This window comes from Octopus bimaculoides, chromosome 19 (assembly GCF_046866305.1).
Source record: "Octopus bimaculoides isolate indiv1 chromosome 19, ASM4686630v1, whole genome shotgun sequence".
Lineage (NCBI taxonomy): Eukaryota > Metazoa > Mollusca > Cephalopoda > Octopoda > Octopodidae > Octopus > Octopus bimaculoides.
Window position 1 is genome coordinate 22,643,515 of NC_142946.1, and position 26,709 is coordinate 22,670,223.

General features: G+C 36.3%; 1 long non-coding RNA gene across 1 annotated transcript in view; it reads right to left on the bottom strand.

The window, feature by feature from the left end:
- The window catches only part of LOC128250074 (uncharacterized), a 54,836-nt gene extending 28,947 nt beyond the window's left edge, over positions 1–25,889 (bottom strand). Inside the window, exon 1 of the long non-coding RNA XR_008266190.2 lies at positions 25,525–25,889. This is a non-coding gene — a long non-coding RNA (uncharacterized LOC128250074). The remainder of the gene's footprint in view (positions 1–25,524) is intronic.
- Positions 25,890–26,709: the final 820 nt, after the last annotated feature.

Here is a 26,709-nt window from a genome sequence, read left to right on the forward strand (position 1 = left end):
TTGGTGGGATTGCAAAGGTGTTGTGTATTTTGAGCTGCTTCCAAGGAGTCAAACGATCAATTCAGATGTTTACTGTCAACAACTAATGAAACTGAAGGAAGCAATCAATGAAAAACGGCCAGAATTGGCAAATCGTAAAGGAATCGTGTTCCACCATGACAACACATTTACTAACTCGTGAAAAATTATTGTAGCTTGGTTGGGAAGTGATGTCACATCCATCATATAGCCCTGACCTTGCACCATCAGATTACCATTTATTTCAAAGTTTGTAAAATACTTTGAATGGTGAAACTTTCAATAATGATGATGACCTGAAATAGCACTTGCTTCCGTTTTTGGCTGATAAGGACCAGAAGTTCTATGAGCACAGAATCATGAAGTTGCCAGAAAGATAGCAAAAGGTCATCGAACAAAATGGAAAATACATAATTGATTAAAGTTCATTCTTTGTATGAAAATAATGACTTTTATTTCACTCTAAAAAACCAAAATTACTTTTTTGCCAAGCCAATATGTGTGTGTGTGTGTGTGTGTGTATGTGTGTGTTCCCGAGTACAGCTTGACAACCGATGTTGGTATGTTTACGTCCCCGTAACTTAGCGATTCGGCAAAAGAGACCGATAGAATAAGTATTACGCCTAAAAATTAAGTCCTGGTGTCGCTTTGTTCGACTAAAACACTTCAAAGCGGTGCCCTAGCATGGCCACAGTCAAGTAAGAGATAAAAGATTTTTTTTTGTTTCTCAGTTGTTGACAGTTTCATTCACGTGTTTTAACGACTGGTCTGTATTTTGATTTCATGTTTAGAACAAACTAAAGTTTTCTTTTTTTTTTTTACCTTCCTTGTTAATTCTAAAACAAATATACTTCACGATGTGGGTTTACATAAATTGTTTACTTATTATGTACTGGCACACTTTTCACTAGCGCCTGATAAACAACGTGATGTTTTGTCTCGCTCTCTACTATAATCGTTCTAATATTGTCCAGGCCAGAAAATTGTGGTGGACAAAACAGTCAATTATACTGAGCCATGTACGTGACCGATACTTTATTGTATCGACCACGGAAAGATGAGATCAAAGTTGAATTCAGTGGGGTTAGATGTAGGACGTTAAGAGACAAAAAAACATATTGATATCAAATTTTGGCACAACACCAGGACATCGACCTCAGTACTCAACTTGTACTTATTTTATCGATCCCGAAAGGCAAAATCGATCTCGGCGGAATTTGAACGCAGAACGTGAAGACGGATGAGAATATCATCGCTAAGCATTTTGCCCGGCCTGCTAACGCTTCTGCAAGCTCGCCACCTTCGAGAAAACAAATATTTCAAGGTACTTTTATTATCACTCACACAGTCTTGCCCTTCTTAGTAAAAATGCCAGTAAAATTTGCTTTTATTTCATCTTGGTACTTTTGCGTTATTTTTTAATCTCTGTGAGTATATGTGTGTATATGTATGTGCATGTGTACGTGCATGTGTGTGTGGAGGTGCGTGAGAGAGATAGAGATACAGAGAGAGATAAAGAGAGAAATGGCCGAATGGTTAAGATCTCCTGGGTAGGATCTTAGTCTGTGGAACCTTATAACCATTGGCTCACACATGCACACGGACAATGGAAGCCAAATATTTGAACTCGCTTGACTATACCATTAATCAACTTGATGTTGGATATTTCAACCAACCACGGATTTTCATATTCTAAGGAGCAAAAAGGTCAACACTTAATATAGGCTGTCTAATTATCGTCCTTATTTCTTAATAAACATTCCCCCTTCTCTTCCCAATTCCATCCATCTCACCTATTATATATATATATATATATATATATATATATATATATATATATATATATATATATATATATATATATATATATACATACATACATACAGTATATATAATACTTTTGTGGAATTGTGAATCTCGAAAAAGATGATAAGGCTATAACGAATAGCATGTATATAGTGGATTGAAAAACCCTTTCAGATAGAAAAAAAGTGTTTGAAACTCTCTCTCTCTCTCTCTCTCTCTCTCTCTCTCTCTCTCTCTCTCTCTCGCTCTCTCTCGCTCTCCCTCCTCTATCTCTCTCTTTCTCTCTCTCTCTCTCTCTCTCTCTCTCTCTCTCTCTCTATATATATATATATATATATATATATATATATATATATATATATTATTATATGTATTTATTTTCTCTAAGTTAATAATTAACTCGGACAAAATAAATTGGTTAATAGATACCAGGGTAGCAAAGATCACAAAATGACTGTGGTGTAACTCCTGTTTATGAGGTAGAAACTCGTTGTTATTTTGGGTACTTGAGTAAATATATAAATTTAGTAAATGGAGTAAAACGCATATGTTAAATGAATTTTTTTATTTCCAACATGTTTCGAAGATTACAAATTATACCTTCCATAGAAATAGGTGATGTTGATATATATATATATATATATATATATATATATATATATATATATATATATATGTATATATATATATATATATATATATATATATATATATATATATATATATATATATATATATATATACATATATATTATTTACATTGTTATTTAACTGAACGCCACACATCCATTTCCAAGTCAGTTTATCTTCGCCTATTTGATGCGTTTCTACTCTATACTGTTTTCTTCACCAACTCTTCTCTAATTCCTTTTTTCTCACCTTCACCATTTTCTCTCTCTCTCTCTCTCTCTCTCTCTCTCTCTCTCTCTCTCTCTCTCTCTCCCTCCCTTTTGTCCATCATTCCTTTCCTCACGTGACCATCTTTCTTTTCCTGCATGACGTTCTAGAGACTGGACGTTTTCTGTCTCTCTCTTCTATCTTTTCTCTTTTTAAAGAAAATATTTCTCCCAGCGTTCACTATTTTCCTCTCGTTCCGGTCAAACGACCCTCCATGGTTTGTTTTCGTTCGGTTTCCTGTTTATGTTCCCAACTTTGATCCTCCATAAATCCCAAATTTTATTTTGTAATTTATGGAAGCTACTGTCTTTGAAGACTGATATTGCCGTTGAATGCTCGAAATGAGGATTAGATAGACAGCCGACAACAGATGAAAAGTCCTTTAGCGTTTAAACACATGTATTGTGTCCTTTAAGTAAATAATATTTATCTCTCACCAGACGGAATACATTTTTTGTTGAATTTTCTTTCTTGGATCAGTACGTTATACATACATACATACATACATACATACATGCATACATACATATATATATATATATACACACAGACACACACACACACACACACACATATTTGTGTGTTTGTGTCTATGTTTGCCCTCCATCACCTCCACAGTCGCTTGACAACCGATGTTGGTGTGTTTACGTCCTCGTAGATTAGCGGTTCGGCAAAAGAGACCTCGGGGTCGATTTGTTCGACTAAAACCCCTTAAGTTGATGCTCCAGCATGGCTGCAGTCAAATGACTGAAACAAGTAAAAGAATAAAAGAACATAAAAATATACCAGTATTAGAGTAAAATAGGCGCATCTACGCGACAAATATATTCATTACAGTATAACAACAGTGTTTCATATCCACACATGTATATGACATACACACACACACACACACGCACGCACACACACACACACACACACACACACACACACACACACACACACACACACACACACACACACACACACATATATATATATATATAAACATAATTAAGGGATCAGCAAATATTTGCTTCACCATATACCGAAGCAAATATTTGCTGATCCCTTAATTATGTTTATAAATATATATGAGCTTTTAAATAAGTTCTCCACCAATAATGGTGCTTTCATACCGATGGGCTTGGTAAAAATTATTAATTGTTAATTGATTTATTAATTAATAAATTGATAATCCTTTACCCTTTTAATTTGTTATATATATATATATATATATATAAATTTAAGGAATGGAGAAAACGCATGTTATAGCTGCATACTTTATTCCGACATATTCCATGCATTTCCCTGAGGAGAAGTTTACATTTTAACATCGCCGATTCCTATGGATCGCATAAATTGTAATTCTTCGAAACATATGTCGGAATAAAGTATGCAGCTATAACATGCATTTTCTCCATTCCTTAAATTTTTAAATATACTCAAATAACCAAAATATCAAGGAGTTTCTGCCTCACCAACAGGAATTACACCACAGTTATTTTGTGATCTTTGCTACCTTGGTTTCTATTAACCCATTTATTCTATCCGAATTATTATTTATTAGGATAGAATAAATACATATAATTATATATATATATATATATATATATATATATATATATATATATATATATATATATATATATATATATATATACACACCTGTATAGCAGTTTTATTGAATACATTTTGTTTATTTGTTTCCGTCATAAGACTGCGGTCATGTAGTAGTAGTAGTAGTAGTAGTAGTAGTAGTAGTAGTAGTAGTAGTAGTAGTAGCAGTAGCAGCAGCAGCAGCAGCAGCAGCAGTAGTAGTAGTAGTAGTAGTAGTAGCGGTAGTCGTAGTGGTGATGGTGGTAGTAGTAGTAGTTCTTGAAGAACTTTAGTCGAACGAATCAATCTTAGTATTTCTTTTTCTTTTTCTTGAAGCCTGATACTTATTCTGTCGGCTTTTTGCCGAACCGCTAGGTTACGGTGACGTAAACGCTAACACCGGTTGATAAGCGGTTGTGTGGGAGAAAACATACGCACAAACATACTCACACGTGCGCATGCACACACACACTCATACACCCTTCCACACACCCCTCCACACACACACACATACACACACATATATACGACGGGCTTTTTTTTCAGTATTCGTCTACCAAATTCATTTACAAATGGTACCCCCGAGGCTCTAGTAGGAGACACTTACCCAAGGTGCCGTGCAGTGGGGATGGACCCGGAACCGTGTGGTTGAGAAGTAAACAGATCTTTTCTGTTTGGCTGCACCTGAGGAAATTTCAAAGTTTAATGGAAATTTAATATTTGATGTATTGATGCAACTTTCCATGCCGAACGTCAGAGGATATTTAACTTTTTCCAGAAAATTAAAAAAAAAAATTTACAATGTTTAAAGTTTAATCATTTTTACCCAGTCAGTAAACAGGATTTGGAAGCTGTCATTTTGTGCGTGACAGTACGTGTTGTCAATTGTAAACAAATGAAATATTGGCGGAATTCTACTTTACGCACGCCATAAAAAAACTTTTGTTGCGTGATTTAAGGCTTTTTTAGCTATTATTTTTAACATATCTCACAACCACCATTTAATAAGCGAAAAATGACCGCGTGAACAAGCAGCTTGGTAACAGCTTGGCTTGTTACTATGGAAACAGGCATGAATGTGTCCGTGGCTTACGACTGGCTAAAATTACCCAAAATTTGCAAACTTTAAAAGCTCTTTTATCTCTTTTATCTCTTTTACTTGTTTCAGTCATTTAACTGTGACCATGCTGGAGCACCGCCTTTTAGTCGAGCAAATCGACCCCAGGACTTATTCTTTATAAGCCTAGTACTTATTCTATCGGTCTCTTTTGCCGAACCACTAAGTTACGGGGACGTAAACACACCAGCATCGGTTGTCAAGCGATGTTGAGGGGACAAACACAGACACACAAACATACACACACACACACACACACACACACACATATATATATATATATATATATATATACGACGGGCTTCTTTCAGTTTCCATCTACCAAATCCACTCACAAGGCTTTGGTCGGCCCGAGGCTATAGTAAAAGACACTCGCCCAAGATGCCATGCAGTGGGACTGAACCCGGAACCATGTGGTTGGTAAGCAAGCTACTTACCACACAGCCACTAACTTTTTATTTATTGATTTATGGCGAAAATGAATTTTATGTCAATAATTGGCGCAGAAAATTACATCTTTACACTTAATATAAATTCAATTGAAATTGAAATTGAAGAAACTGAAAAGTGACAGCCAAGCAGAAAAGACCCAAGCAAGCTTCTTACCACACAGCCACACCTACGCACATTCAAGTAAAACAATAGTAATACATTCAGGCATCTGTATGGCAGCTATATAGATACTAATATAACAGTATACCAGTATAACATAGCTGTATAACAACAAATATGGAGCAGTACCATTCCACGTCTTAAAGAGGGTCGTATTGGTCACGGCTGGAAAGCCTTTGTTTATTGATCTGTTTGACAAAGGCTGACGAAGATGAAAGAACAATAGCGACATCTGCAACAATAAACATATGCCAAAAGGAAACCTCCGCGTGGTCCTCTATCTGCAGAAAGAGCAGTTAAATGTACCTCAAATCATAACTTGCCTTCTTAGAATTAGAAGGACATATTGGACAATGTCCTCCTTGATATAAAAAAGAAATATATTGCTACGACTGGATTTTTTCCGATCGTTGATTTATTAATCACAGCTGACCCGAAACTAAGCAACAATGGCCGCAGTGAACACTCTTAATTAGGACTCAAATCACAGTTAAAGAGCCTGTCCACACAGCTATATAGAACCTGTGATTGTAGAATTAGCAGGAATTGTGTCTTCAACAATAATTGCATTAGAAAGGAAGTAATATATCAATGTGTAGTAAGTACGCAATCTGGTAATAAGGTATATGTAGGAGCAACCCAGAATAATATGAAACATAGACTTAATCACCATAAATACACCTTTAGAAACAGAAATAAGAGAAATATGGAATTTAATATAACCTACATTGGTATAAAGAATAGGAAATCTATATTAAGTGCAAATGAAATTTTCTTCATGATTAAAGCCAACCTTCCGCTTGTTAATTCTCTAATGAAATGTTTCCTGCCTTCACAAGACCAAGCACACTTTTTCTAAATACCATTAGTACTAGTTATTTACCCCCCGCCACTAGTACAAGTGCTCCTCCTTATTCGTATCATAGTAACAGTATTCCTATTATCAATACCTTCTTGTACATGGTTACCATATAATGTTCACCATATCCCCCTATGGCGCTTTATGCCCTGGTTCTTCTCACCCTAACTAGTATGTGATTTACCTTTTCCAAGTAGGTATTTGCATATACTTTTGAGTGTATGTATGTATGTATGTATGTATGTATGTATGTACGAATGTATGCTGCGTGTGCGGATGTATATACGTATGTCTACATGTATGTGTGTATCTATATATGCGTGTCTGCGCACATATAAGTACATACGATTGTGACCCTATTTCTGTGTGTGTAAGTATTTGTAGGTGTAGGGCCTTGTATGTATAGGTGAATACGTATATTGTGTCTGTATGTATGAGTGTGCATTCTTTGAGTGTATATATATATATATATACATATATGTATGTGTGTGTGTATGTGTGTATGTGTGTATGTATATATGTATGGGTGAGTATGTTTGTGTATATATATATGTATGTGTATGTATGTATGTATATATATATATATATATATATATATATATATATATATATATATATATATGGATGTGTATGTGTGTGTGTATATATATACACATATTTGTGTGTGTGTATATATATAAGGCTTATATAGAGATAAGTATGGGCATGTGTATGTATGCATATATGCACATTTATATGGGTATATATGAGAGACTGTAAGAACCCATATGTTCTTGGATGTTTGCACATATATGTATCCATAATTGGGGAAATGGATATATACATGTGAGCACTGGTGTGGAGATAAGTGTGTGGGTAAGGGCTAGCATGGATTTGTATGTATATAATCGTGTACACACATGGATATCGGTGTGAATATATACCTGATTGGTATTAGTATAGATATATTTGTATGTAGCTGGAGTATGAGTATAAACAGGTACAAATAGTAATATCCTATCGTTTGTGTCTACCAATGGTATGTTACTCTATACTCCTACTAGGAATACTCTACATAAACATGGCTTACACACAATGGCTAAGAATCCCTCCTGTATGAACCTTATGAACCTTTGGAAAATTCACGCGGGACTAGTTTATCATACATACTAGCACTTAGTAATTAAAATGCACCCTAGAAATGAGCAGAGTAATAATAATAATTATAGTAATATAGCACACTGTCCACTAGCTTAAATTATAAATATAAACCATTATGTACAATCGGATAATTGAGTACAATATAATGAAATCTACTGTAGATAAATTATCTAATACATCGTAATAGATGGATGCCTACACACCATAGTTGACACCCTTAAGCGAACACAAATACCTCCAATTTGCATCTGCAACTGATATTACCGCTTCCCTTAGACCTAAATTGAGTACCATTCCAATACGGAATTAATTAATTAATTAATTAAAGTAGCTAGAAATAATCGGGTTACCCCAACCCCCACCCCTTTAGCTATACACAGAATCACCGATAGCGGTAAATATATATATATATATTCATGTAAATATTTTCTTCAAACTACCCCTTTTAAATAAAACACTTAACTTAATAATTTAATACTATAACACAGTGCCATTCCTCTAATACTTTATATCTAATATTCTATATTTTACTAGTATAAGTTTTAGCACTAAATAACTATAAGTTAGCGAAACAAACAACCACTACCCTTTCGGTCCGGTCCACTTTTGTCTTATTCACGAAATCCTCCTCCTTCTTCTGCCTTCCGACAACAATGAATCCCCTATCCAGCTCCTTTATTACGTTTAACCATTTACAGTAGATTCCCCCGATAGACAGATATATGTTTTATATTTTTATATTTTTATACGTTTATACTCTTTTACTTTTCTTATGCTGTCTTTTACGATCCTCTGCTCTTCGTCCTATTATTTTAGTTATCGCACTTACTCACTTATTTGCTTGTTTTTAATTCTATTTTGCTCTTTTACTTGCCCATACCGGCAATGGTTTATATATTTGTTTGATTTCTTTTTGTCTTATCTCTTAACCATCAACGAACTGGAAACACGTCATGGTTTTCAAAAAATAGCTGACCAATTAGGTTGTAAGACTGACCATGACCCCCACCCCACTACACATAAGGATTCAGAGACTTGTTGATCAGCAAAAAAATAACGAACACTAACACCGAACTTTAGTCACCACCTGTTCCTTACTCTCATTAGTACACTTATATACCAAATTTTCCCATGATGGGTTCACCATCATAGGTTACTTATGCCATACCATCCGCAATGTTGCACCTACTAGCTGGCACTTTACATATGAACTTTCACCTCCGTAACACGGACCCTACCTTCAAATCAACCACTGTATTTCTATGTAAACATGTGAATTTCTATGTAAACATAATGCGAACTACTGCCTAAATTCACCCTTCCGAAAAACTCCTCCCAAGAACGACTATACTCGCCTATCCACCATTGGACGAAGTAACATGGATCCTGGAATACATCACGCGAAGTTTGTAGCTTATTTCCCCGTCTCTATACCTAATTCATTTTAATAAGTTATACTTCTTTCACAGCCTCAGGTCTGCTCCTATTCTTTTTCTGCCCTTTTTCATAATGACAAATACACTGTACCTATTGGTTACTGTTTATTATATGTATTATCCCTCTTAACAACTTCAACCTTCTGAAGAAGCCAAGAGGCAAACTCATCATCCAAACTTTATTTGCCCATCCCTACTGAACACTAAAGAGATGGAGATGGGATGGAGGATTTCGTTGCCTCTTGACAGAAACGGCCGTAAGGAACTGATCTTTTGCTCTTTTCTGTAATATTAATACATGTCTGTGTAACACATAGTTACTACATGGGTACGTTTTCCTCTAATACTTTCTAATGCTTTGGAATAAATAGACACACTGGAATGTCTACCAGCTGATGTATGTCGTTTTGTATCCTCTCCATTTTCTTATTTGCCGTAACTATCTATCTATCTATCTATCTATCTATCTATCTATCTATTTATCTATCTATCTATCTATCTATACACACACACGCATATATATATACATACACACACACACACACACACACACATATATATATATATATATATATATATATATATATATATATATATATATATATATATATATATATATATATATATATGTATGTATGTATGTACATACATATAAATCTGTCTATCTATCTGCTTCTGTGTGCCTGTCTGTTTGTCTGTATGTATGTATATATATGTATGTATATATGTTTTTATTAAAAAGGTTTGCTAATATATAAAACATGCACGCACACATACATACATACACACACACACATACATACATACATACATACATACATACATGCATACATACATATATACATACATACACAGTCTAAAATAATTTTCATTCGTGCAGACTGATCTTAAAAGCCTAAAGTCAAATATTCACCATTGTTAACATCTTTGAAAAAATTAACTAAGATCTTAGTTTCATTTCCTCGAGCATCTTATCTTTAGTAACTTTACACAAACTATGTAAATACTGCTGTATAGGCAGCATTCATATAGTACCACAATTTAGGCAGCATTCATATAGTACCACAATTGACAGGCCTTCGCTTTTGTCTTGTTAAATAACGTACCCACCAGCGCGTTTTAACTTCGTACTTGTATCATTTTGATTGCTTAACTCACTTTTCCTCTGTGGTTATTCTTATCTTGTTATTTTTTTTTTATTTGTTGACATCATGCTTTTGTACCATATATTATAAATATCACTAAAAGAATGAAACAGTAATGTACGCCTTGAAAGAGCAGCCTTCTTTGGCTATATCCCCCCATTGCCTCTGAGAATTTGAGCGATCTGGTGGCAATGAAACAAAATAAAATTGGTGATGCGTTGATAGGGTGGAAACTTCCAATATTTCTGTTCGCTGACGCAAACAAACTGAACATAAGAAAAAAAGAGAACGCAAATACATACATACATACATATATATATATATATATATATATATATATATATATATATATATATATATATATATATATATATATATATATATATATATATATATATATATATATATGTATGTATGTATGTATGTATATATATATATATATATATATATATATATATACATACATATATATATATATATATATATATATATATATATATATAATATGCACAACTAAGTGAACAGACAAGTCAACTGTTCGTCTTGGTACTTTTCCTATAAACAAGTAACTGCTGGAAGTAAAGGAAAAAAACTGAGATATGATAGCTGAATCTATATGGCTGCTTCCTTGTGTTGGGATAAGAGATGCACGGCAAAAATCCAGAACTCGCAGAACAGAAAAAAAGAAAGACAAGCGATAACCTAAAAAAATAAACTTTCTAAATGTAGCTACAGGTGATATGAAAATATGAAATCTGGTAAATTGAATTCCTTAAATCGAATACCAAGGTTTTAAAATTAAAAAAAAATGTAAATATATATATATATATATATATATATATATATATATATATATACTTTATTTAAAAGCAGCAGAAATATAACAAAAAAACAAAAAAACCGTTACTCTGAGTTTCACGTGAAACTCAGAGTAACGGTTTTTTTGTTTCTTTGTTATATTTCTGCTGCTCTTAAATAAAGCATATTACTCTACCTCTGGTATATGAGTACTCTTTTTTCCACCTTGTTGCACATTTCATGTGCTTACTCCGGTGTATATATATATATATATATATATATATATATATATTTGACAATGCTTTCAAATTTTGGTACAAGGCCAGCACTCTCAAGATAGGGGTGTAAGTCGATTACACCGACCCCAGTGATCAACTGGTACTTATTTTATCGATCCCGAAAAGATGAAAGGCAAAGTCGGCCGCGGCGGAATTTGAACTCACAATAATAAATAATAAATAATAATAATAATAATAATAATAATAATAATAATAATAATAATAATAATAATAATAATAATAATAATAATAATAATAATCCTTTCTACTAAAGGCACAAGACCTGAAATTGTGTGGGAGGGGACTAGTCAATCATATCAACCCCAATGTTTCAATGGTACTTAATTTATCAACCCTATGAGAGGCAAAGTTGACCTCGCGGAATTTGAAATCAGGATGTAAAGGCGGACAAAATGCCGCTAATCATTTTGCCCGGCGTGTTAACGTTTCTGCCAGCTCGCCGCCTTAACAATCCTTTCTACTACGGACACAAGGCCTGACATTTGGGAGAGAGAAATGGTCGATCACACTGACCGCAGTACACAAATACTTATTTCATCGACACCGAAAGGACGAAAGGCAAAGTCGACCTCGGCGGAATTTGAACTCTCGCCGCTTTAATGATAATCCTTCTATTATGGACACAAGACCCGACATTTTGTGGGAGAGGAATAATCGATTACAGCGACCCTCAATACTGAACTGGTACTTATTTCGAACGACTCCAAAAGGGATGAAAGATAGAGCTGACATTGGCAGAATTTGAACTCATAACGTAAAGGTGGACAAGACGCCGCTAAACATAGTGACCAACGTGCAAGCGATTCTGCCAACTCGCCACCTTGAAAATAATCCTTTCTTCTTAAGGCACAATGCCTGAAATTCTTGGGGAGGGGGTAAATCGATTACATCGACCACAGTGTTTCACTGGTACTTAATTTATCGACCCCGAACGGATGAAAGGCAAAGTCGACCTCGGCGGAATTTAAAATCAGAACGCAAAGACGGACTAAATGCCGCTAAGCATCTTGACCGGTGGGCTAACGATTCTGCCAGCTCGCCGCCTCAGCCGCCTTAGCTGCCTCAACCGCCTTGATAATAATCAGTAATAATTCTTTCTCCTATAGACACAAGGCCTGAAATTTGGGGGTAGGAGCTAGTCGATTACACTGACCCCAGTGTTTGACTGGTACTTATTTTATCAACTCCTCAAAGAATAATTAATTCATAATTATAATGATAATAATAATGGTTTCAAATTTGGCACAAGGCCAGTAATTTTGATGGAGGAAGTGAGTAGGTTACACAACCGGTATTTATTTTATTGATCCTGAAAGGATGAAAGGCAGAGTCTACCTCGGCGGAATTTGAATTCAGTGCGTAAAGACGGACGAAATGCCGCTAAGCATTCAGCACGCCACCTTGATATGAGAAGAGCTCATCAGTGGCTGCAGAGTGCTGCTTTGAAAGCCGAAACATTATTTATCCTAGCGGCACAAGACCAGCGTCTCCTCACTCGGAACCATCAAGCTAATGTCACACACAATGAAGCAGACACAAAGTGAAGACTCTGTATTGATAAACTTGAGAGTACTGACCACATTGTTGCCGCTTGCTCAGTCTTTGCCCCTACAGAATATAAAAGCAAGCATGATCGAGTTAGCCAATACTTGCACTGGGGCGTATGCCATCACTATGATATCCCGCCCCTTAAAAACTGGTATGAACACCATCCAGAGTCAGTCACTGAAAGAGAAAATGTTACCGTCCTATAGGATTATGAGATACATACAGACAGGCAAATAAATACTAACAGATCGTAGGAGTGGCAGTGTGGTAAGTAATTTACTTACCAACCACATGGTCCCGGGTTCAGTCCCACTGCGTGGCATCTTGGGCAAGTGTCTTCTACTATAGCCTCGGGCCGACCAAAGCCTTGTGAGTGGATTTGGTAGACGGAAACTGAAAGAAGCCTGTCGTATATATGTATATATATATATATGTATGTGTTTGTATGTCTGTGTTTGTCCCCCCAACATCGCTTGACAACCGATGCTGGTGTGTTTACGTCCCCGTAACTTAGCGGTTCGGCAAAAGAGACCGATAGAATAAGTACTAGGCTTCCAAAGAATAAGTCCTGGGATCGATTTGCTCGACTAAAGGCGGTGCTCCAGCATGGCCACAGTCAAAATACTGAAACAAGTAAAAGAGTAAAAGAGTAAAGAGATCAGACATCGTCATCAAAGACAGAAAAAAAAAACATGCCTGTTAATTGATATGACAGTGTCTACTGATAGAAACGTCTCAGCAAAGGAATTTGAAAAACTGTCGAAATATAAGGACAAATTAAAAACCAAAACCATCCCAGTTGTAGGTGGCCCGTGAATGATTAAGAAAGGTAGTGACAAATTTTTGACCAGATTCCTGGGAAACCAACAATCTGAGACTCAAAAAATTGTGATGACATCAACCGCCCACATTCTGAGGAAGTTTCTTTCGACCTAGTATACACAAGCCTTAGGACACTGGCTGAAACCCGGTCGGAAGACGAAATAAAATGCAAATCAAACGGAAAATAATAATGATAATGATTATGTTGTAATTGAAGCAGCGCATACCTGCAAAGAAATCAAAGCTAACTAGGTTTGAACAACAGATTAGACAATACCGGCAAAACCGATTGTTTAGAATCGGCCATAAAAATTTCATCAAGAAACTAATGATGATTTAGAATGCGAAAGATAAGTTCTTGAGGCTGATGAGATTCGACAGATTTGGGGTTAGATATTGAGTAGGCAAGAACAATGCAATACTGGAGCTGAATGGCTTTACAGCCTGAAGCAAGAAGCTATCCTCTTTACCGAATACAGTATCAGAATATGAGCAGTTGAAAAGCCTGATGGTGTACAGGGATTTTGGATAAAAGAAAAAAGTTCAGTAGGTGCCATAAATTGATTGCAGAACATTTTAATGCATAGATTGATGGAGAAGCCGAAATCCCGGGGTGGTTGACCAAAAGACGAATAGAGTTGTGCTAGCACAACATCCTTCAAGAAGGATGTATCGAAAGGAAATGCTGCCGATAGTTACAGGCCTATCTTTTGCCTTCCATTAATGTGGAAGTTACTATCAAGAGGGATTGCAGAAGAAATGTACAAATTCCTTGATCATAACGGCATTTTACCAATGGAACAGAAAGGAGATGCAGAGGTACCCAAGACCAATTATTGATAGACAAAATAGTAATGCAAAATTGTAAGCAAAGAAGGACAAACTTGGGAATGGCCTGGATTGATTACCACAAAGCTTACGATATGATTCCGCATTCGTGGATCACTGAGTGCTTCTATTTGTTTGGAATTGCAAGGAATGTAACATGTTTTCTGAAGAGAAGTATGGTGGGCTGGAAAACCGAGTTGACATCGTACGGATAAAACTTATCTCCATTGCTTTTTGAACCTTGCATGATCCCTCTGGCTTTGGTTCTGAGGAAAGGGAGCCTGGAATATCAGTTAAAGGGAAAAACTCAAAGAATCTACCACCTCCTCTTCGTGGATGATTTGAAGCAGTATGGCTAGGATGAGATACAAGTGAGTTCTTTAGTGAACACAATCTACTGTTTTAGTGTTGATATTAAGATGAAATCCGGACACAGGAAGCGTAGTATAATGAGCCTGATAATAGGCAAAGTATAGTTCCTAGCAGGGATAGAATTTCCCAATAGAGAAGTGATGAAACAAATTGAAAAGGGAGGCTGATGATACCTTGGCGTACTAGAATTCAACGAAATCACAGAGTGGGAAATGAAAGAACAGGCGAGGAAGAATTTTTCTGAAGTCAATATTTGACTGGATGGAATAAAATCCAAGCAGTAAATATATGGGCGAAAACATCACTTCGGTAAGGAGCTGGAATAATAAACTGGCAAAAAGAAAGAATTAATGAGTGTGGATACAAAGATGTTTCAGTGAAATTTTTGTTACAAAACTAACACAAAAATATTAGTTTTACTTCTTGATTTTTCTTGACAGTTTACCTGATTGACAGGTGTCCTCATTGAAATCCACATAAGAAACCTCTATAGTCATGTATATAATAAACTTAGTCTTGTGTATAATATATAAGGTTTCAAGTGTTCACAACTATTCAACATTCAGCCAAACAACCTCACAAATTTGCGAGGTGTAGATGTGGAGGTCTTCAAGAACGTCTGGACAAATTTCTATCTAAGATACCAGATGAACCCACATTGTAGTAGGAAGCACGATGAAGAGCAGCTCCACCCAACTCGCTACTTCACCAGAAACTATATAGCAAAGGAACTCAATCACACGGTAAGGCTGTGCCTGAGTTTGGTCTCAGTCTCTGGCTGAAACCAGCAAAAGATAAGGTGCAAAAGGTAGTCTCCTGTATAATATATATATAGTCCTGTATGTATTCTTGTGTATAAATACTTTTAATACAATCTCATGAATAAGCAAAACATATTGTATTTAATTTTCTTTACCACAATATTTTCTGATAGTAGGATAATTTCCGTTTGAAAAATATACCAAACGATTTGTGACTGCTCGAACAGACTCAATTAAATCATATCCGGTTATTATGTGATAGTCATTTAAACTTTCTGCCCAAGATGTTTTAGATAATTTTTAACGCTCCATTTGAGTGAAAAATTCAGAATGTGCTGTGTAAGTAAAAATGGATAAATACGTTGATATTTGCGACCGAGTAGTTCAATTTTGAAATTATTCTATAATGACACAATGTCAACCTTCAACTTCACCAAAAGCTTGAAAAAAAATGATTTATGGTGTCATTCGTAATTTTGAGAGGAGATTTAATGATTTAATTCAGAGTATATACACGGATGTACCTGATTATTACAGCCAATCTCCCAACAGTTTCCTTTAGTAATTCATTCAGTATTGTTCCTTTTCACTAACGTAACACAAGGATGATTAAGTGAACGTTTGTGACATTAATGAGATTCTCATGGGAAGTTTTTTCCAACAATTCAACAGTAATTTAGTATTGTGTATTATTATTATTATTATTATTATTATTATTATTATTATTATTATTATTATTATTATTATTATTATTATTATTATTATTATTATTATTCCTAATATCGGGTTGCAACAAGTAACCTTAGATGCCAAGAACCTTCCTAAGTATCTTAGCTGTCCCGAATAATAGTTTTCTGGAGCTGCACTGAACCAGATTTAATGCCTATTTCCTCTATTCATTTGTTCAAATCTTTAGGAATAGTTCCTAATACACTTATAACTACAGGGATACATCATTACCATTATTATTATTATTATTATTATTATTATTATTATTATTATTATTATTATTATTATTGCATGAGAGGGTAAAGTGACACTGGGATACAATATATCCAACATGACTACTCGTCTGTTAAGTGTGCACCGGATACATGCATCACAACCATATGTGCGCGAGATGGTGATCTCATATCAAGATAAACAGCACATGACCTTGCAGGTGGAGTCCACTTAAAATTTTCTTCAGATCGAGTAGCCCATCCCGCTCAAAAGGTCCCTGAATAAGGGTTGTCTAAGGATAAAGCACGCCTGGCAAAATGCTTAGCGGCATTTCGTCTGTCTTTACAGTCTAAGTTCAAATTCCGCCTAGGTCGACTTTGTCTTTCATCCTTCCCGGGTCAATAAAATAAGTGCCAGTTGAGCACTAGAGTCAACGTAATCGACTTAGCAACCCGCCCCTGAAATTGCTCTCCTTGTGCCAAAATTTGAAACTATTATCATCATTACCACCACCATCATTATCATCATCATCATCATCATCATCATCATCATCATCATCATCATCATCAATCATCATCATCATCATCAATAGTTTCACGCGATTTTCTGCTGCATCAACAGGTGTATCTCTATGTTCCTGAAATATGCATAACATTATCTTTAAAGGCAGCGGAATCGCATTTGTGTGCGACATTAGCTTTGTTTTGTTGTGCGGTGAGGAGGTTGTGGTTGTTTTGATGTGTACACCAGATGCAATGTGAATCATATGAGTCACTGGTGGACTGTGGGACGTGTTGTATTATCAGATATCGATCATGTAAGAGTGTGTTTGTGTTATTTATTGGGTATTAATTGTGTAGAATGCGTTGTATAATTTGCGTTACACCACAGGGTGGTAATTCAGCGAAGTACAAGTTGTGTGCGCCGTATCAAAGAGTTAAAGTTGCTTTTGTTCTTGTTTTCTTCACTCCCTGTATAAATCTGCCGCTGCCAATTTTCTCTTCCATCTTTTGGAGGTTGATAAATAAAGTACATGTATGTATTTGTGTGTGTAGTTACCCTCAGTTATTTAGTTGGATTAATTTTAGTTTTTCATGTTGGTACCACAGCTACAACCCAGTTTAACTTTGACTTTAACCTTAAACCGAAGCCCTAATCCTAACCCCGATCACGTAATATGACGGCCTAGACTACGAATACTGAGGTAGGCCATACACTAAAGTTGCACCCCCAGTGAAACACATTGCATGAAGAGTTAGTAAAGTAGGCGTTAGCATACTTGATATAAGTAAGTCAAGATAATTTAATTAAGATAACAGTTATAGCGAACAACCGTCATCTGAATCACTAAGATTAATAAGTACGTTGTTGTTAGTGTTTTAGGCCCAGATCAATACTGCTTGAGTAGAACCATGATCAAAGCAGTTTAGTCTTGAAATCTCAGAGCTATTCCAGCGGAAGAAGCTTCACAAATGATTTCGTTAGGTTTATTAGATTTCTTGACAATCGTTAATTCTTTAATCAATATACATTTCCGAAAATTATACACATACATGCGTATGTACACGCACTCACACACACACACATATAACCAGACACATATATAAATAAATGCATATATACATATATGTCTGTATATGTAAATGTGTGCATGTGTGTAAGTTTCGTGAACGTAAGATACTTCCTCCTCATAAGATGTGGAGGAAATTTAAAATGACATCAAGATTTTTAAGCCACCATTGGTCTGTTTAGGTTACACATTGAATTAATTCACGTCAACAACTTGTCCATTCTTCCACGCGTGATATCCAATCTAAAGAACTGGTGTCACCAAATATATTCCTGCAAAATGCCGACAAAGTGACTCCGACATCCTGTCTGCTCCTCATAGATCTAACAATAAAACAACTGAGGCCGCTTGATAGCATAAACAACTACGATCTGAATTGACTAATGGCGGCTTGAATAACTAGAAACCATTTAAAATTTCTTTTAAGTTATCTCCATTCTTATTCCGAACATCTGATGAGTGAAATGCGCCCACGTTCACGAAACTTTAAGTAATGTGGAGCTGAATCAAAGAGTTATCAAATAAACATGTGTGCCTGTGTTTGTATGTGTGTATGAGAGAGAGAGAGAGAGAGAGAGAGAGAGAAAGAGAGAGAGAGAGAGAGAGAGAGAGAGAGAGAAAGAAAGGGGAGAGAGAGAGGGTGCACGCATTTGTCTGTGTGTGTGTGTGTGTGTGTGTGTGTGTGAGAGAGAGAGAGAGAGAGCGTATACATGTTATCACCTATTGAGATTTGTTTGGTAGTTAATATTCGTTAAAGAATGCTTTACACATTCATTTGTTCCACAGAACACATGATATATTAATCTATTTACATACAAAAAACATGATATATTATGATCCCAGTGTCATTAAGCACATCAAAGCAAGGGAATTCACTATTGTTAATGAAGGTTTATGGTTGAAAGGTAACTGAATGTGTTTCTTCAAAAAATAAACAATTTTCAATATGTGAGTATCTTTTGAGGAGAATGGCAAATACATTATGTGAGAAACAAAGTATTTTAGCTAGCTGTGAGTTCTTCAGTAAATATTGATGGAAGTGTCAGTAATATTTCACCAATTCTGACCTTTCATACGACGGGTTTCTTCCAGTTGCCGTCAACCAAATCCACTCACAAGGCTTTGGTCGGCCCAAGGCTATAGTAGAAGACACTTGCCCAAGGTGCCACGCAGGGAACTGAACCCGGAACCATGTGGTTGGGAAGCAAACTTCTCACCATACAGCCACGCCTGCGCCAGTAGCCACTCCTGCGCCTATATATCAGGTTGAGTAAAAAGCAAGCAGAGTTTTGAACCATGAATAATTTGTACCGAATTTTTGCAAAGTTTTGAATTTTTTAAAAACATTTTTGGAAATCCTCTGATAATACAGTCATAGACTTGTCCAAATGCATCAATAAATTAACATTGAATTTTTTTTCATCGTTGTTACAATCATCTGAAATGGAACTGTCAAAGCGCAATATTCGAGTAACTTTGCTATTTAACTTCAAAAAATGACGTAAAGCAGCTGAAACTCCTCGCGATATCAACGAAACGTTTGGTGAGGAAATGACCAGTGAGTGGTCAGCTCGAAAGTGGTTAAAACGATTTCGCAGTGGAGACCTAAGCATTGAAGATCGTGAGCGTATTGGATGCCCATCTGTCATCGATGACGGTCAATTAAAGACCGTCATTGAGAAAGATTCAAATAAAACCACTCGAGAACTGGCAAAAGAACTTCAAGTTGTCTGACAGTCATGACTGGGTTCTCCTGCTGGTGTGGCATGGTGCAGAGTCCTGTTGCCAGACATAGGGTCATCCAGCAGCCACCCTTTAGACCCAGGACAGCACTACCTCCTTCAGGTACTTGATGTAGGCCTGGGGCCGTGTGGGAAGATGAATGGAGGCATAGCGTCGCCAACACAAGCGATCACTCCAAACACCATGATGTTGGCTGGGTGTCTGATTTTTATCACTTTCGGTACATATTTTGGGGACACGGCAAGCCATCGGTTGTTCTGTGTATTCACCATCTGTTGTCACTGGAGCTTCCGGTGCGAATGCCAAGCAGTACAGCATGTCGTTTCCAAATTTCTGGCAGCCTAAATTGCGTCACGGTACCGTTCCTCTCACAGACAGCGTTCTCCATCGCTGGTGGTCTCCTGCAAGCCCCTCTGCATCATGATCTTAAGACTGTGGTTTCGATTCCTGGACCAGGCTACGCGTTGTGTTCTTGAGCAAAACACTTCATTTCACGTTGCTTCAGTCCACTCAGCTGGCGAAAATGAGTAACGCTGCGATGGACTGGTGTCCCGTCCAGCTGGGGAACAGATACGCCATTGAAATCGGGAAACTGGGCCCATGAGCTTGGCTAGGCTTTAAAAGGGCGCATTTATATATATATGTTTGTATATACCGCTGCACACTGGAGTGACTTCATCCTCAATGTTGAAGTTCTTAAGTAAGCAGTTAAGATTACCAGCATGGAGAACGTGCTACTGAAGTCCCAGCTACGCTGGGCAGGGCACGCCTCCAGCAGGAAGGATCATCACCTGCCCTGTACGGTGAACTCTTCATAGGCCATCGCAGCAGAGAGGCACGAAAGAAGGTTGAAAAAACCTTTTGGTACCTATCACATCGACCATCACCAGTGGTCCACTCTAGCCGAGGACCGTGGCACCTGGTGTCTCACCATCAACCATATTGTCTCCTCTCACAAAAACATCCACAGGGCCATTCTCAAGGACAAAAGATGCTGGAAGAAGAACTGAAACACATCGTTATCAAATCCAGACCAGATATTCAACTGCTTGCACAAAAGTGCCTGCAGACAACGTGTACCAGTCCCTTCTTAACCTTCGTTTGCAAAGCTAAGTCAATAAGAAGTTTCGTGTGTGTGTGTGTGCGTGCGCGCGAATGTGTGTGTGTGTGTGTGTGTGTGTGTGTGTGTGTGTGTGTGTGTGTGTACATATATATGCATATAGTCAATTCGAGGATGCCAGGTCCTCATTAGGGAGGTCAGGTCCTTAAAGAGGAAGTCTCGACGATATGTTAGGGACTATTATAGTAATACACATTGTTAATAATGACAGAAAGAAAATAGAGAATTTATGGATGCATAAATAATTTATTTGTATGATTTTATGAGATTGAAATTTTTTTATAAAAGCAATACAAATAAATTATAAATTATAAAACTCTAAAAGAAATAGCAGATGCCAAAATCCTACATATATTTTTCGATTCATACCCCAAAGTGATTCATATTTCTAAGCATTTTGGTAGGGTCATGTGCTAAGAATTGGTTATCATTTTCAACTTTATGGGGCAGAACCTCATCAGGGCTTTATGAGCTTATACAACAAAGGTTAATATATTTCTTGAAAGGATGCAGGCGAATTACTAATAAGTTTAAGAAGTTAGATCATATATATTATGCGTATGTATTCAGCAAGTGAATTACTGATGTAAATAAAGATAAAGATAAAATACAATAACATAAACATAAAGGTAAAGTAAGAAAATAAAAGATAAAAAGTAAAGCAAAATACAAATGTTGTAAATATATAGTATATAAATTTAAATAAAAGGGAAGAACAATACTTAAATATACAAGGGAAGAATTATAAAATAAAATCATAATATATTTCATTATATTTTTGTTGGCACTCCGACGCTTATGACGATGAGGGTTCCAGTTGATCCGATCAACGGAACAGCCTGCTCGTGAAATTAACGTGCAAGTGGTTGAGCACTCCACAGACACGTGTACCCATAACGTAATTTTCGGGGACATTCAGCGTGACACAGAGTGTGACAAGGCTGGTCCTTTGAATTACAGGCACAACAGAAACAGGAAGTAAGAGTGAGAGAAAGTTGTGGTGAAAGAGTACAGCAGGGTTCGCCACCATCCCCTGCCGGAGCCTCGTGGAGCTTTAGGTGTTTTTGCTTAATAAACACTCACAACGCCCGGTCTGGGAATCGAAACCGCGATCCTATGACCGCGAGTCCGCTGCCCTAACCATTGGGCCACTGCGCCTCCACATTTCATTATATAATAAATAGCTAACGCAACGAATTTTCCATCGGAAGAAACATTGGACAATTACACTTAGAGTTTAAAGAACATCTCTGTGTTAATGCTTCTTGCGTCAAAAGGCATCCGTAGAAATGTCGTACTCGACACATCCGAGTTTACATTGAAACTTGAGAATAAAAGAAGATTTTTTAATTAAGAAATACACATTACGTATTATAACAGATCTGAGCTGCACGCGGCCGACTGTAACTATAGCGACGCATAACAAATACACACACATTACTGGTCAGAGTAGTCGACAAATAACCTTTTCTTCAAAGATTTCACGAGGAAGCGTCCTATCCCTGAAATATTGAAATACTTGGTAAAACTATCAACATGTTTTATTTTTATAAATTGCGTTGTTTTGGCTTTTAAAAAAAAATATAATTAAAACATACACATACATTGATTATGTATAACCTATCTTTATTTTCAAATGTCTTTTTGTTTAGGCCTTCTTTATATTATTATATTGTCGTTCTAAAATTGTAACCATTCATATTTATTGAGCTGTTTGTAAAAGCTTTGCAAGAAGATATAATATTTATTTCTATGATGATCTCTCTCTCTCTCTCTCTCTCTCTCTCTCTCTCTCTCTCTGAATCTATGTGTTTATGTATGCAAGTATGCATGCACGAATCAAGCCAAAACTATTTCACATTCATAAAAGGTTTCGACGACCACTGAGCTGTTACTTTCAAAGTACTTGTGGCAAGATAGCAGTGTATTACTGGTACACTGGTACCAGATCCAAACAACCTATCCACACGGCCATTAAGATCTCTCCAGAACTGCGACAAAACAGGCAATTATGAAGCAATTTGTATCGATAGCGATTAACGAGGTAAATAGCCAAGGTTGTTAGGGAAGTAGGAAGCCACTGAATCGGACATCTACCCATATATCATGATTTAGTCAGGAGAGAAATGACAGAATGGTCCAAGATTATTTCCAGAGTCACCGAGACTGCAAGGACGGATGTTATCCTCAGATTAGGGACCTGGTCTGAACGCCGACAAGAGAATAAACTACGTTACAGACACCGAAAGGCAAGATTGTTATGTTAAACCGATTGACAGATTAAGCTTCTTGCTTTTACATTAATTATATTTACTAGCATGAGTGAGTGAAACCATTTGATCTCAAACCGTTCCTGTCAACTTGCTCAACAGTTTGATAAGAAGTAAGTTTTGGACAAGTCAAGACCATAATGCTGTTTCAATTCCAAATTGAAGCTAATGACTTATACCTAATCAATAGAAATATTACATCAAAGAAGTGTATCATATCGCCCTGGGCTTCAGTTTTCCTATATTCTCGTTGCCCGACGAGTTAGGTTCCTATGACGAACCTACGAAGCTTGAAATTTCATGGAACCGAAACAAACTGTTTTAAATAGTAATATATGTAAGTCATATTGTGTTGAGTGACTCATTCTTTCATTTGTTCACTCACACACTCGTGCATATATATATATATATATATATATATATATATATATATATATATATATATATATATATATGTACATATACATACATACATATATATATGTGTGTGTGTGTGTGTACATAGAGACGCACATATATATATATATATATATATATATATATATATATATATATATATATGTGTGTATGTATATACGTATGCATATATATATATGTTATATATATATGTAAGCATGCATATATGGGTACAGGACGTCACCAACTGTGTAAACAACGTGAAATACGTAAGCAAGCGAGTTAAATACATAAACAACGGGAGAAAAAATGGAAAATAGGATAAGTAAACAAAGAGGAACAACCTTTTTATATACACATACATACATATATGTATATATATGTATATATATTATATATATTCATACACACATGTGTGTACATACATAAATACATACATTCATAAAAACATGTATGGATGTATACATCCATAATTGTGTCTAGTCCTCAGTTCCAGCACAAAGTATGCACCTAGACGTTCACTCTAACAGAACCCACTTTCTCTAGATTTTAACCTCTGCAGACATTTTTTTTCTTTATGATTTTCCAGCAGCTGGTTGATCTTTCAGACCTTGGAAAGTCTGAAATGATCATCGCCACAGCTAGTTCCTCGGTCTGGGGCCCAAAGAAATGAGGTTGGAGGAAGTGGGCGGGGCTTGTGAATATCTGACGTGGCCCTCACTACAAAAATATCTCACAGACTTCTTGAACTGTGAGAGGACCTCCACAGCTCGAAGTTTTAAAATAGCCTTGATTCACTTTGCAAAATTTGAGCATAGTCACTTCCTCCAAACGAAATCACTGACTCAATTGTATTCACTCTTCTCTTTCAGAAATTTTATGTTGATTCCAAATCAATATTGTATTTTATTTTCTGGCGAATCCAGTAAAATAAGGTTAAGAATCAGACACGGTATACGAACAAGATTAGTTTATACAGCGTGTCTAATTGTTAACCGGAAGCCTTATTACTTTATCAACATCAAGGCAGACTACATCATATATAATTCATCTTAATGAAGGCTTCTGAGCTGGAGCTAATTTCCCAAAATGGGAATCCTATAAAATATACGGCAGCTTCTATAAAACAAAAAGTAGGCGCTCGTTGGATCGAGAGTTGATTCTCAACTGAAAACAGAAGCTTGTTACTTCATCTACGTCACGTCAAATACATTAAATATGATATATTTTGATGACAGCAATAGAGCCGGAGCTAAATTCCCGAGGTGTGGAATCCGCAACACTGGTTTCAATTTCTGATCGAAGCTTATTCTCTTCACTTAGATAGCTTAATTAATGCAGTTTGAAAAGGTATATCACAGAAGTTCATTTATTGACCGATAAATCAAAAGCTTTATGTTATTGTAAGACATTCATGTATGTTCTGTCGGTAACTGAATGCACGTACCTTCTTATTTCACTGTTGGTATTCCTGCTGACTTCATTGTCAGTATTCCACCTTCGCTTAGTAATTAGCAGCGACGTGCTGTTTTTGTTCTGTTGCCAACAGTTATCAAATACCACTATAATACAATGTGCAACAATATATCAACACGTGCGAGGACAAATTCAAGTAGCAGGAGGAGCAGGGTTCTTTTTGTTCTTGTTTTTTTTTTTTCGCGTGCCATATTTCATGTGCTATTACACCGTCTCCTATTACACTTCGCTATTCTCCATCAATCATCGTCGTCATCATCACCTACACTTACAGCAGCAGCAGCCGCCGCCGCTGCCACCGCCACCACCACCACCATCACCACCACCATCATCATCATCATCAACATCAACATTTGCAGCAACAGCAAGAGTATTAGCATCGTTTAGGTCATCTTTTTATTTAAAGAAATAGTGACATCATCTGAGCAAAAGACAATACTACTGCCGCTAGTTGATGGTAGTAGTAGTGGTAGTAGCAGTATCTATACAATTTCTTATAAACTATATTAGTTGTGTTATTAGTAATAACTGTGCTTGTAGTATTAGTTGTAATGTTAATTGTAGTATTAGCAATAAATGTGGAAGTGACGTCATCGCGTATATGTCAGCAAAAGGATTTTTGCGTGTCATCGCGAATCTCTATCTACGTAATCCGGTATCTGGCAGTAGGATGAAACAATGCTGTAATTTACAAGAGTTCTCACAAACTCAGTTGATTCTCAAGGTTAGAAACAATATATGGTAAAGTCAATGCTGTGTTAGAAATTACATCAAGGACACTGACCTCAGTTAAAGCAGAGATCTGAGGTGAACCCCTTGTATATAAGAAGCTCCAAACAGAGAACGGAGAGCATATTGTGTGATATCGGACTCGACATCGGTTAAAAGCTTAGCTGGGCAATTGAATGAGGTAAATCCATTAAATGAAAAAGAGACATTTCACAAAGTAATGACTTCAAGTTTGGCACTAATACGAGGCCTCAAATAGATTCTGAATTCAAGTGAAGCGAATGAAATAAACCTGTCAAACATTAGAAGCTTTGCGTAGGTGAGACGAGCTTAGAATGCATTTATCAGTAACGTTCTAAAGTTATATTTAATCATTTTTAACACGAAGAGCTAAGGAGTTTAAGAAAACTTTAGAATAACATAAGGA